At 51.7% G+C, this 14,008-nt stretch overlaps 1 protein-coding gene across 2 annotated transcripts in view; it reads left to right on the top strand.

The window, feature by feature from the left end:
* The first annotated feature begins 4,711 nt into the window (after positions 1-4,711).
* Spsb4 (splA/ryanodine receptor domain and SOCS box containing 4) overlaps positions 4,712-14,008 on the top strand; it is a 76,034-nt gene continuing 66,737 nt past the window's right edge. The window contains exon 1 of one of the 2 annotated variants that reach the window (XM_051140586.1): positions 4,712-5,357. The gene's annotated coding sequence lies outside the window, so the exon portion shown is untranslated. The remainder of the gene's footprint in view (positions 5,358-14,008) is intronic. The other variant, XM_051140585.1, reaches the window with a different exon arrangement.

Here is a 14,008-nt window from a genome sequence, read left to right as displayed (position 1 = left end):
CATGCAGACTGAAAGGCAAGTTAGTTAGAGGTACCTGGGGGTAAGTCAGCATCAGGGAAAAGGATCTGCAGGTGTGGAGGCCAGTGTCGGGGAGAATGAGGTGGACACACTTTAGGGGTTCTGTGGTTGATTATGCCCTGTCCCAGGGTCAGATGAAAAGAGGTAAAGTTAGGTAAACAGGCAGACCCAGATTCCATTAATAGTATAAAGACCATCCGATGAGTCATGGGAGCAGCCTTGAAGGATGTATCAGGTTTTTGGTTTGTTTTTGTTTTGTTTTGTTTTGTTTATGAAGACCACTCAGACATCACATAGAGATGATGGCACCTGAGCTGACGAGAACAGGATCATACTATACTGCAGGTCAAGGTGAAGACAGGCAGATCTTATACCCCTGCCCTGACACAAGCCTCCTTCCAGCAAGTTCTGCATTCCAAAAAATGTCACAAAGCCCACAGATTTTCCTCAGCTTCGGTAAAACCAAAGTTGAGCACTTCTGAAAGACCAAGAAAGAGTCCAGGGTTTGATAGCTGACACCTGGGTAGTAGCCTGCAAACCAAGACCTGGAGAAGCAGAGGCAAGCGAAGGCCGGCTCAGGGCGTCCATGGGTCCACTTACTACACCATGCTATGTAAATCTGCATGCCCGAAAAACCTAAGAGAGGGGTTTTAGACACAGGCAATCTCATAGACATAGGCATGACTCTTCATTCCAAAAGTCCAAGAATGTTGCAGATTTTGGGGTACTGACCAAAGAAGCATAAGGAAAAGGCTAACCGAACACCTACTTTGTAATATTCTACAACATAAACCATATACACAGGAGAAATTCTTTACACCCCCCCCCCCCCATTGTGGTGGTTTGAATGAAAATGGCAGCATAGGCTCCTAGAGAGTGGCGCTATTAGGAGATGTGGCTTTGTTGGAGGAAGTGTGTCACTAAGGGGCAGGCTTTGAGGTCTCAAATGCTCAGGCCATGTCTAGTGTGACATTCACTGCCCACTGCCGGGTCTGTCAGTCCGGATGCCTCTCAGCTGCCTTGTCAGCAGCACTATTGTCCGCCTGCATGAGTCCAAGCTTCCAGCCGTAACAATGATGTACTAAGCCGGTTAAATGTTGTCCTTTATAGGAGTTGCTGTGGTCACGGTGTCTCTTCACAGCGATAGAAGCCCAAACTAAGACACCCTGGTTTTCAAATAAGAGGGCTAAGAGCAAACATGTCTAAGCTGAGATTTAAGCCCATAAGTGCTTGGCTATATGCCCATGAGACATCGTGTGCTCTTTGGAATGAGACTGTGCTGAGTTCTTCAAGGATCTTTAGATCCGCTCTCTGGCAGTTAAGAATATTTTGTTAAGCCGGGCGTGGTGGCGCACGCCTTTATAATTCCAGCACTAGGGAGGCAGAGGCAGGTGGAGTCTGTGAGTTTGAGGTCAGCCTGGTCTACAAAGTGAGTCCAGGACAGTCAAGGCTACACAGAGAGACCCTGTCTCAATAAATAAATAAATAAATACAAAATAAAAAGATTTTGTAATCAAGAATATGTTGTTAGTTATCCGATGCTGATGAGCAATCCCAAGATTTGGAATCCCAACATTTTCTTGGCATTCCCTACAGTCACGATCAGTATAGCTTAGCGTGTGCCTCTGATTCGGTGGTTTTGAATGTGGTCAAGACATCAAAAGGACTGCAACCTGATGGGACAGCTCGGTTGAGGAGAGATGCGCAGCCTCGTTCAGTCCCACAGTGCCAGGCCTCAGTCCCTCACCAAATTCCCTCACAACACAACACAACACCTGGCTTCCTTCAGGGGGCGGTGCCAAAAGAGCAGGAGAGACAAGGAGTGCCCAGAGGAACGTCCTGTCTGTTGTGCTGTGTTCTATTTGTGAAAAGCAAGAGAGCAGAGTCCAGCCTACACTTCAGGGGGAGGGAGCAGGATGTGGCAGTCCAGGGTCAGGGATTATCAGAGGCCAGTTTATAGGCTGCAGACTACAGTTTAAAGAACACTTCATCAGGTTATCCTGAATGGCAAAACTGTTTCCTCTTCCTGTATGGGTGTTTCCTCTGAACTGAAATATTCTGAGAGTAAGGAGAAAGGTTCAATAAGACTCCAGAAGCTCATAAAACTGAGAAGGCTCAGAAAGCTCATGAAAGTTACAAGATTCACAAGGCCCCTTCTCAAGCTTGTAAAAGCTGGGGTATGGAGACTCTTCCGATTGCAAGCTGTGCAGGGAGCCCCAGTGATACAGCTTTCTCGAGTTGGCATCCATACTAGAGGGGGCTTTTTAGTGACACCTTTGTGCCTCCTATGCTTCTATAAGTAACTCCAATAAATTTACTGGTTCACCGAACTAGGCTTGGGTGAAATTATTTCTCTGGATACCCTATCTGGAATGATTAACCATTTGTGCACATTTCAAACCTCGGGACACCCCATACCTATGCTATTCTGGACATTGTGGAGTGTTTGGGGAACTTTGGTGACACCTGGGGTGGGGTACTGCTGTGCCCATTCCTTAGTGCCTGAGGTAAGTCACATTTGTAAAGGTCTGTGTAGTGAACCTATCTGGCACATAGGTTTGTGTTTGGGGGAATAGTTTCTCAAATTGGGGCTACTGACTCCTCCTACCCTGCCCCCCCCCCACTCCCGTGCTTGTTCTTAAGCTGTTGTGAAGTCTCCCAGCAAGGAGGAAGAAATGAGTGTTGGCCAAACGGTATCAGGGTCCAGGAAAAGAAATCATCAGCTGCAGAGTCTTCAGCATCTTGTTGTTCTTTTCAGGTCTAAATGTATGCGTGTTGTGCCTGCATGAACGTATGCACACTGTGTACATGACTGGTGCTCATGGGAAGGCATCTGATTGCCTGGAACTGAAATTCTGGATAGCTGTGAACTACCCTGTAGGTGCTGGGAACTGAACCCTGGGAGATCAGCAAGTGCTTCTTTTTAACCTTTTTTTTTTTTTTTTTTTTTTTTTTTTTCTAGACAGGGTTTGTCTGTGTAGCCTTGGCTGTCCTGGACTTGCTTTGTAGACGAGGCTGGCCTCGAACTCACGGCGATCGATCCACCTGCCTCTGCCTCCCGAGCACTGGGATTAAAGGCATGCGCCACCACCGCCTGGTGCCAGCAAGGGCTTTTGAGCACTGGAGTCATCTCTCCAGTCCTTGGAAAGTCTTGCTCAGGCTCTCCTTTACTCTGAGTTCTCCTCAGTTCTCACCTCATGCTGTCCAGGTCTGTCAGTGCCACAGCAGCTAGCAGAGCAGATGCCCCCAGAAACATCCTGAGAAGGGAGGGGATTCCAAGAGGAGCAAGCAAGAATGTGCACAGGTCTTGTTCCTTCAGTAGCTCTTCTGTGCTGTCCCAAGGGCAACCAGAGACACGGAGGGACAGAGAGACAGACGTGCAAACACAGTGAAGCAGAATAAATAAAATCATAAGCACCATAAATACTTGTTTGGTATACCCCTTTGCACACCACTGAGTTGTCCTGAATGGTAGAGCATCGTTTATTGCTTGGATCTCTATAGCAGCATCCCAGCTGGCCTGCTCTATTCATCCATCTATCCACTCTGCCACTGGATTATCTTTCTGGACAGCGAATCTGTGAAGGTCAAAAGGATCTTGGGGAAAAGCCAAGCCCTTTGGATGGTCTCCAAGACCCTTAAGTATCCACTCCTGTTTCATTCTACCTTGTGCTCTGGCTCCAGTCCTACCGCAGGCTGTTACAGGTACCCACCATGAAACTGTAATGCCTTCTGCGTCCAGCAGCTTATTCTTGCAGCCACTTCCACAAGAAAAACATTCTCAAATTGCCCTCCCTAGTCTGGGAGAGAAATTCCATAGCTTGGGTCAACACATTTCCCTCACAGGGATTGGATCGCAGGTGCTTATCTTCAGCGGCCGTTGGGGGGAGGGGCGGGAAGGACACTTTCTGATGTAGAATCTTTGCTTGGAGCCCATCAGAGAGGAGTGAGGTCAGTAAAAACTGGAATGGACCTAATGTCAACTCTGGGATTGCCAGCAGGATGCCCTGGCCAGGAACCTTTGCTTTCTTTCCCCAAGGAAACAAATGTGGGAGGAGTAAAGAGGGTACCTCGCTCTGGCCACGCCCTCTTCCTTACCTCTGAGCTCCCGCTAGCTAGGGAGCCGCCCACCGTCAGTGCCAGTAGCCCTCTGAGCAAAGACCCTTTTCTTAGGTGGGCGGAGAAAGATACAGTAGAGCAGGTGCTGCATGAAATTAGACTTTGAAAGATGAGTTGGAGTCTGGCCTCAGAAATAAAGTATGGACATGTGTGTGCCTAAAGCATTCTCTCTCCCGGTCGCTGTTTCCCACACGCCTTGAGTGCAGGCACCAAAGCTATCTAGTGACTGTGCTGTTTCCTCTCTTCTATCCCTTGCCCCCAGAGGCACCCACGGTGGCTCTCCAAGCACGCTTGAATGAATGAGGGAGGACCCGTGCGCATGAATGAACGCGTGTGTGAGCAAACGTCCAGGCCGGCCAGCAGGCAGATGAGTGAATGGCGTCCGCGTCACTTCGGCCCAGGGGCGCGGGCGCGGGTTCCACTTCCCTCTCCCGCCAGCTGGTGGCCTCAAAAGGTGGCAGAGCCGGCAGCGGCCCGAGCTGGGACGGCCGGGGCGCGGGATGGTGGGGGAAGGGGCGTTCCCGGCGGCCGCGCCTTCCGCGGCTATTGGATTAGTGGCCTTCAGGGATGAGCTCAGCCGGATCGGCTTTCAGCTGCAGCCTCCGGGCCGGCCGGGAAGGCGGGGAGCGGGCGACCGTGGAGGAGGAGGGGGAGGCGGCGGCTGCAGCATCCAGAGCTGGCCCAGGCGGTCGGCGCGCCCCGCGCACAAAGGCGCCTAGCCCCTGGGGAAAGCGATGAGCGCACCGCAGCCCAGGCCCTGGCCACCGCTGTAGCCATCGCGGCGTGCGCCCGGGGCTCCGGGGAAGAAACCCGGTGCACCAAGGACCGGTGGCCGAGGTGCGGCCCGTGCGCCCTAAGCACGGAACTCGCCGCCCTCCAGGTCAGGCGCCAAGCTTCAGGGCGGCCAGAGGGAGGGCTTCCGCGCCACCCCTGAGATCGGGGCAGTCGGACGCTTCACCGCTCGGGACCGGACCTCGGCGCCCCCTCGCTGCCCCTGAGCGCCAACTTCGCCGAGAACGTCCCTAACTCCAGGGCACCCTGCGGGGAGAGAAGGCGCTGCCCCGGGCACAAGCCGGGAGGACGCGCCGCTGGCGAAGAAGCAGCCAGCATCCGCGGGGTCGCTCGGGCGCCCCTGAGTGGGCAGCAGCAGCAGCAGACCTCTCCCGGACCTACCGGCGCTGGGGATTCCTCCCAGGCAGGCACTCGCCCTCTCTTTTATGGTAAGTGTTCTCCAGTTCCTGCTAAGGGGTAATCGCCGGCCGGTACCGGTCACACCCGGTGTTCTTGGGGTCCCGGTCAGCGGAAATGTCTCCGCGAATTGTGGCAATCCGAGCTGGCTGGTTTGCGCCCAGCCCCGGGCATAGCGTTGAGGCCAGCCTCTGGTACTTTTGGTTTGAAACCCGCTGCTCTCTCTGTGTGGTGGAGACACCACCAAAAATTGACCCCAGAGTCACCCGGCTATGTTTCGGTAGTACATCCGTTCACTCTCTGGGGTGACCTTGGGCCAGGCACCACAACCTCGGTCTTCTTCATCCGTAAGATGGGGATTTGAATTGTGCCCTCTTCACTCGAGTGTTGGAGGGAACTGCGGAGTGGTGCGGAGGCATGCGCCTGGCACTCAGGAAGCACTCAGTCTAGCGTTCCTATTAGCCTTGTGAACCCAAGCACATCATCCAATTTCCCAGAGCTGCAGCAGCTGCCTCATCTGTATGACGAGGGCAGTAATTTCTGGGGTCTGTGGCTTTCTGAGCTGCAGAAGTGCCTGGCACTCGCTAGGCGCTGGTGGAGATTGTTATGGTTCATCTCCGGCAGTTGAGCAGTGAACACTGTGATTGCCCTGTCCAGGAGCCGCTAGCAGACGGACCCCAGCCTGGCTGCGAGACAAACTTGGAGAGAACAGGGGGCTCGGGGTTCTGGGAAGTAGGGAGGAAGCCAAAGCCCTGTGTGGGGCAAATATGTCCACTCTGGTTGAGCCAGAAAAAACAAGGGACACCCCCGCCCCCGCGCTCCCCCTCAAGCCCCGTGCTGGAGAGGCCCAGGAAGTGTGACTCCCAGCGCCCCGTGGCCAAGCGCGGGTTGCTGAGCCAACAAGAAAGAAGAGGGCACGTTTGTGTGGCTGTCTCTAGAACTCTCGGTCCTGCAATCCCGGATTTGAATTCGAATTCTGATTCCAGCGCCACCCGCAGTGTGACCTTGAGCAACAGTTTATCTTTAAAGTCTGCAGCTTTTTTTCTGCCTCCCTTCCCCCTCCTCTCCTCCCTTTTCCTCCTCCTCCCCCTCCCCGCTACTTCTCTCCCTCCCCCTACTCCAGGGTTTGGGTGTGAACATGTCTCTTCTTACCCTCCCACTCATCTGCCCCAAACAGTTGTTGAGCCAGTTTGGATGTAGAAAAGGTAAATGGAAAAGGGAAAAGTTTCCTTTTCCCACTCTGCCCTGTGGGAAGCAATCTATTAGTCTGGCTGGTGGAGGACCCTTCCAACTCTCGGCTCCAGCCCCTCCCTCTCCCAAACCATGCGATACTGGATTAGGGCTGCTGATAAACCCACTTATACAGCAACAAAATCTCAACAGTGTGATGTAGACATACTTTACAGGAGGCCATGGTTCTTGAGACACACACCCTGATTCCATGTCTTAAAACTTCCATAGCAAGGACGATAAAAAGAACTTAAGCCACACTCTTGGCAAGCTGCAAACAAAATTAGACCCGCCACCCAAATATCTCTTCAGTTTGCATTTCTCATCGATTTTAAAGGACATTCGGTGACATAGAAATAAAATCTGCAAGGAAAAGAACTTGCCCAGAAGCAGTGGAAAGACATGGCAAACCCAGGAAAGAATTGCTGCTTGCTGCAGCGGCTTTGCGTCTTCTAGTTCAGAACAGATTTGGGGCTGTGTGCTGGGAATGGAACCCAAGGCTTTGTGCGTGCTGGACAACTGCTCCGCCTCTGAGTTCTCAGCCTCAGTCCAAAATGTGGAAAGAATCTTCAAGACAAGCAAGAGCCTCAGCCCAGAAGACAAAGACTACAGAGACACACAGGGAATGAAAGAGAAATAACACGGAAACCTGTGTGCCTTACCTCACTCACTAAAAAAAAAAAAAAAAAAAAGTGTGCTACAGCCATAAGATTCAGTTCTTCAGACATCAGATCAGCAAATAACCACTCACCAGTAAGAAGCTTTTATCCTCAAAAATATAAACAGGCCAAATTCCTCTCTAGCTAGAACTTCCTCAAGGCTGCCAGGAGTAAAGGCCAGGCATGCCCTCTAGGCCTGCCAACACCAACACCACCATCTTTTTCACCATTTGTCTCTTCCCCACCTCTGAAACCCTAGCCTAAGATCTTGGTTCTGGTCCAGCACTCCCAGGGTGTATCCCTTTCCTGACTCCTACCCCTACCCCAGTTGGTCACAGGGTCGGCACCTTGTCTTTCTTCACATAAGCCTGTCCTGCAGAGGTCATTCCCGTCCCAAGATGTGGCCCAGGCTCTGGCCTGAGGCAAGGTCTTTACCCTTTGAGCAAAAAGTCCAGTGCAACTCACCATGTTCCAGTTTGTTAATTTTTTTTCTAAGCTGTCTGGCTCGTTGCCACACATCGGTGCTCCTGAAAGAGCTGTCCCCTGTTGGCACGGTAACAAAAGATCTCCAGGAGCTCCCTAGATAGAACAAGAAAGTAGATGTGGAAAATCAGGAGGGCATAGGGACCTAGATCCAAGGCAGTCGAAGTCTTTCCTGGTAGTCATTTCTTTCTTTTTTTTTTTTTTTTAGAAGTACTTAATGTATGCACTTAACTTGTGTGAACGTGATCGCTTATACTTGGCAAAAAGATCAATAATAAAAAATTAAAAATCTCACAGCACATTTAAATAAAGCATGGTCCCTACATGAGCTGACTGGCTTTCCTTCCTGCTGCTGCTCAGATACAGGCATCTGTTCCAAGGCTGCAGGAAGCAGCCCGTTTGGCCCATCCTTTGGGAAAGACCCCAGATGAGCTGTCATAAACTTGTGGAGTGTTGATTGCATGGGATTCTTGTTTCACACGTTGAATTTGAAACTTAATCCACGTTTCAAATGTATACTTCAATTATGAAAAAAATGTTTGTTGGTAAAACCCACAAATTATTCAGTCAGACAGGTATTTCCTCCTCCTCCTCTTCCTCCTCCTCCTCCTCCTCCTCCTCCTCCTCTTCTTTTTGAGATGGCTCTCACCTTGCAGCCTATGCTGGACTAGAACTCACAGTGTAGGCCAGGCTGGTCCCAAACTCTCAATCTTCCAGATTCCTCCTCTCGAGTGCTGGGATTGCAGGTGTGTGCCATCATCCCTGGCTCTGATAAGCACCTCTTAACTCAGGCAGGGAGTGTGCCCAGGACTGGTTTCAAAGACGGGTGGCAATTAGCTGGGTACTTGGCTAGCCTTCTAGAAATAGCATGTGATGCAGGAGACGTTGGTGGCACTAGGCTGTTAGGATGACATCATGGGGCAGAGAGGTGGAGGGAGGATCCCGGTGGGGCCACAGAGGAGGGAGAGAATGTCCGTAGGCAGAGACGGGTGAGCAGGCTCCAGACCCTTGAGGAAGGAAGGGGATGAGCTAACTTGAGAGTTTAGCATCACTGGTTGGAGAAAGGCTATAAGGAGAGACTGTGAGGCCCCTGGGTGCCAGTCAAGGGTGCATGTTTGAATGAGCAGGTGATGGATGGCTTGCTTGCCTTAGCCTTTTGGCAGCAAGGTGGGTGGGTGAGAGAATGAAGCCGAGAATGACAGGCCCTCCCTGGGAGACTGCTTCAACAATCCTGCTAAGGCGGTGCTGCTCAGCCTTCCTAATGCTGTGACCCTTTAATACATAGCCCCTCACATTGTGGTGACCGCCCCCCCAACCATAGCTTTCATTGCTACTTCATAACTGTAATTTCACTACTGTTGTGAATTATAATGTAATATAACGTAAATATCTGATATGCAGGATGTCTGATAAGAGAGACCCCTGTGAAAGGGTCATTTGATGCCCAAAGAGGTCAGAGCCCACAAGTTGAGAACCACTGTGCTAAGGTGTAAACCAAGGAGGAAGTAGAAGGCATTGAATGGGAGCCACAGAGATGAACCTGGGTCAGAGGAGGAGGAGGCTGAGCTCAGCCCAGGACATCTGATTCTCAAGTTCCGGTGAGCCCTCCAAGTGCCACGGTGTTGAGAAGGTAGCCGTGCGCTCCATAGAAAGCACTACAAGGGAGCATCTGGGCTGGCCAGAGGCTAGGGAAGGGAAGGTAGGCAGGGCTGGAGACCTCTGCAGAGGGCTAGAAGGGCAAGTTTTGAGAAAACACACACAGAGAGGAGGAAGCAGAGTCCCAAGATGTTGCCTTGAGGCGTCGCCCTTACGGGGGCCAGCAGGAAAGTTGATATGGATACTCGACTTCCCCTCACGCCATACGTTATGTCCAGAGCAGTGCTAGCAGCGCCTGTCTGGGTTGTGACCCACGCGTGAATTTTGTCTATGGTGAACCAAACCTTCCGGTTAGCTGGCCCCACCTGTTAGCCACAATCTGAGATAAGCGAGGGAGTGGTAATTACGAGTCCTAAGGATGGAGCACTTGGGTCCTAGGGATGGAGCACTTCACACAGTTAGGTCCCTCCTGTCTGCCTGTACCTTCTCCTCTCCAAGCTTGGTATGCAGCAGTACACGCTAAAAAGATGCCTCAGATTTACCAGAGGTATTCACAAGTCTCCATTGCAATCCCCTAGGTTAACCCCAATGCTTGAATGGCCCTGCTTTTCTTTCCTTCAGGAAACCCATTTTCAGACAAGCCCTTGCATCCAGCGAGTTACACTCATAAGTGAGAGACTGGGCATGCGACTACTGGCTTCTTTTAATAATTGTTTTCCTAGAGGGTCTCACGGGCAGCACCTTCCTCAGCCTGCTTTGCCATGCTTTGCCTCAGCTTGAACCAGTGCTGGGCCTCACAGATGACAGCTATCCTACGAAACACACCACAGGTACCTGGGACCAACACACCACTAGCCAGGAGTGCTCACGGGGGTCCCCCAGGATCTGTTCTGTGTCTCTTTCAAATGACCTTGTAGAGCTTGCGGGCCTGCTGCTCACCATCCAGCAAGCCTTCCTCCTCCCCCCAACTCCTGGCTGACAGCTGAGCTTTTATCCCAGGAGCCTTAGACTGTGTGTGGGGGGCGGTGGGGGGAGGGGGAGTGCTGGAGGAAGATCCCCATGGAAACCCCAGGAGGAGGCGAGGCTGGGGAAGCCTCATTGATTGAGTTCTAGGAAGATGGGATGTGCAGGAGGCAGGAGTTGGCCCCACCTGGCCTGGACAGATGGCTGCTTTTATGAGTAGTGGGGGGGGGGGGGGAGACCGGCTAGCCCAGCCAGTTGTCTCGTGAGCTCCCCTGTGTGTATCATGGGAAAAACCTAATGGACATCTGTGATTAAAGCCCTGGGGGGGGGGGTTCCATAGTTTATTCACTGTTGGTAGGTTCATTCTGAGTGATCATCTTTTAATAAAATACCCATCCAATTTAGTGTTTGTAGCAAGAAAACCTCGCAAACAGTCCATCAGCTGGACCAGGCAGGTCTTGTTAGCCCCGACATAGCTGTCTGGAAGAGCCGGAGGCAGCATGGTACTGCATTTTTTTACTCACACTGCAGTAGTTCCCAAGACACTCACCCACCATTTTCTCTCTACCCGACCTTTGTAGATAGAGTCCAGAGAAAGCCAGCTCCTGTTCTGGAGGTAGTGTCCCAGTCTGGCTCCTCATGATAAGTGCTGTGGTAGGGACAAGTACAGGCCCTCAGGAGTGGGAGGTGTTGGTCCCAGAGTTGCCGATGTGGCCAGGCTGAGTGGAACTACATAGATAGCGCTTGGGAGAGGTGTGCAGGGACAGGGAGAGAGAGACAGGGGCAGGGAGATGGAGAAGGGATTCATTCACTGAGTGCTGTAGGCATTGCTGAACATCCTGGGAGGGGTTAGAGTCTGGCTTAGAAGTGAACCTGGCGCACGCCTTTAGTCCCAGCACTCAGGGAGGAAGAGGCGGGTTATGTCTCTGAGTTCGAGGCCAGCCTGGTCCACAAAGTGAGTTCCAGGACAGCCAGGGCTACACAGGGAAACCTGTCTCAAACAAAACAAAACAATCCTTAGGAGGGCGTAAGTAGAGAGCGGGGGGCTTGTATTCTTACAAAAGTACCCCACAAGCTACTAAAGGAAGTTCGGTGGTGTCAGGCCCCTTGCTTCTGCAGTCCTTGTCATTATTCACAGCTGTCGAGGGTCCTGACCCCTCTGTGGTGTCCTTCCTCAGAGGGGAGTAATTGTGTTTCATACTTTCCTGTAGCTGTGATTCCCCAAGGGGACATCATTAGCTCTCGTTAAAAAAAAAAAAGTACGAAGCTTGCCCCTGGTTCCTGACCCCAGCAAGGGGTCAGCCTGAGGCCACACAGAGGGGAAGGCATGTCACTCAGCAATCACCAAATGCCTTCAGTCACCAGGCCCCTCGTAGGCAGACCCCCTCCCCTGATGAGTCCAGCTAAACGTCTAAGACTGATTTGACTGTGGAAAGTGCTTTATAACATGCAAATCGCCAAGGCTTTTAAAACAGGGTGGCAAGGCTAAGTCATGCTGCCTCTTTGCCCTGCTGAGTTAGTGACACCCACCAGGGACCCAGGAAAGGCCAAGGACAATTTGAGTTTCTGTTTTCCTGCTCAGTCACGATTGAAGCCCGAGTGAAGAGGATGCCTCAGGATAATGCCGTTAAGCATCGCCACTGGAGCATGGCAGAAGCATTCAGTTTGGTTCGGGAAGTGGATTCACAACTCTTTGGTTGTGTGTCGGTGTGCCTGTTGCTTATTGGGTTTATTCCCATCGGGAAGTTAGATTCTGTTGTAGGTCCAGTGTGCCTGGCCACGTGCCCCGTGCTGCCATAGAAGTGGGAGAAAAAATGTGGCTGGCTAGAGGGAGGGAGTAGGGGCTAAGCCTGGTAGAGTCATTGCTGTGTCCCCAGCTCTTAGCTATATAGTGCTTGGCACACGCTGGGCATTTCCTAAGTGTCTGTTGGATGAATAAACCAAGCAGAGGAAGACAGAGCAGTACCTATGGGAGAGACCAATGGGTTACAGCCGAGAGCCGGCAGCTCAGAGAACATGGCGTGTGCAGTGCTTTGCGCCTCAGCACCTCTGAAAGAGCCTCCCTGAGCTGGGGCTTGGGGACTCCTTTCAGCAACCTACCTGTGTGTGCATGCCTGCCTTGTGTGTGCAGTCCCTAGAGGGCATTCCTGAAGACAGGAAGGGCTTCTGGGGATGGGGGTGTTGCACAGAAGTGTAGAGATTTTGGGGGGTGGGTAGAGGGGTAGGTGGCCTCAGCAAAAAACAGATGACCAGGTCCAGAAAGATGTCCCTCCTGACTAGTCTAGGGTGTACAGAAGTTGGAAAAGGCCTCTAGAGATTTGGGGGACCAGGGCAGGTTCCCTGAAAGAGGTGGAAGAAGTCACTGTTCAGGGATTCTCAACTCCAAACACCTCCACGCTGTGATTTCTGGGTATTCAGCACAGACCTTCGCTCCATAGCAATGACAGAAGACACACACAACTTAAGGGAAACCTTGTCCTTCCCAGGATGCCCAATAGGATGCTACTGATAATCACTTCCACCATTGCGAAGGCAAGAAAGGCAAGCCGAGAGTCAACGGCGCCTTAGCGCTGAGTCTCAGACGTTAAGTCCTTGCCCATGGCCCAGCAGACAGACAGGATCCATCCAACCCAGGTCCCTGGCTTGAGTTATGTAGCATTGCTGTTGGTTTTCTTCAGTGTTGTGACACCAACACCCATGAAAACCCTGAACTGGGGAGCAGCCAAGGGACTGTCTATTTATATGCCCACTTTGTCATGCCCTGAATACCAGGAGCCTGAGGCTAATAGGGATAAAGACTTGGAGGGAGACTCTGTCAGGGTGACCCAGCATAGGACAGACACTCAGGACCTGGTTAGGAGCTGTCCCAGGGAATCCCCCAAACTGCAGCACCTGCAGAATTGTCACACTGTGTAAATAGATAAAGCAGGTTAATATTTGGGGGAATGGAGGATGGTCCTGCAGAATAGTGAAAATGTCCTGGAGGGAACTTTTCTAGACAGTACAGAGAAAGATGTGAGAGTCCATGCTTACCTCAAGCCTGCTATTTAACTAGTTATGTGACCTCGGATCACGTGACACAGTGTCTCTGAAGCTGTGTCCTCCTTTGAATGAAGGAGCGTGCTGTCTGCCTCACAGTGCCTGTGGGAAAGCTGGCAGGCTGACTGGCATCTCTGACATCCTGGGTTTTCCACCGTATCCATAAAGCCTATACCTTTATACCTTCATTCAGTGGCCACTCAGGGGCTCTCTGTGGAAACTCTCACTCTGCTACACATTGCCTGGTTTCAGTGGCTCTCTGGAGCCGTGGAGCAAACTTCTGTGACCCCCTTAAGGTTCTGTCCTTCATGCCTGGAAATCTAGTACCTCATAGGCAGTGTTGCCAGCTTGAGATATAGCCTGGAGGCCCTGGCCACAGCTGCGGTGGCCTCTGTATGTATGCCAAGGTGGCTGGCTGGATCTGAAATTGCTTTCCTAGTACGGATATCAGAGAGGCTTGTAATGGAGAAACAGGAGAAATCACAAGCAGAAGAGGCTTTGAGTTTAAGATGGGACCAGCTCCGGACAGCATCTCTCTCCACTTCGGCCTCTTAGACTGTTATTATAGGAGCACAGGCATCTTTTAATCAACTGTAACGATTCCAGGTTGCAGCTCTCTTTCCTTCTATCTTACACCCTTGGGCAATCAGTATAGACCCACAGGTGTGTCCTTGAACCCATGTTGGGTTCAGCAATTTCATCCCCCTATTCGG

This window comes from Acomys russatus, chromosome 32 (assembly GCF_903995435.1).
Source record: "Acomys russatus chromosome 32, mAcoRus1.1, whole genome shotgun sequence".
NCBI classification, from domain to species: Eukaryota; Metazoa; Chordata; class Mammalia; order Rodentia; family Muridae; genus Acomys; species Acomys russatus.
The sequence above is the reverse complement of the archived record's forward strand: the minus strand, read 5'-3'. Positions and strand labels throughout refer to the sequence as shown.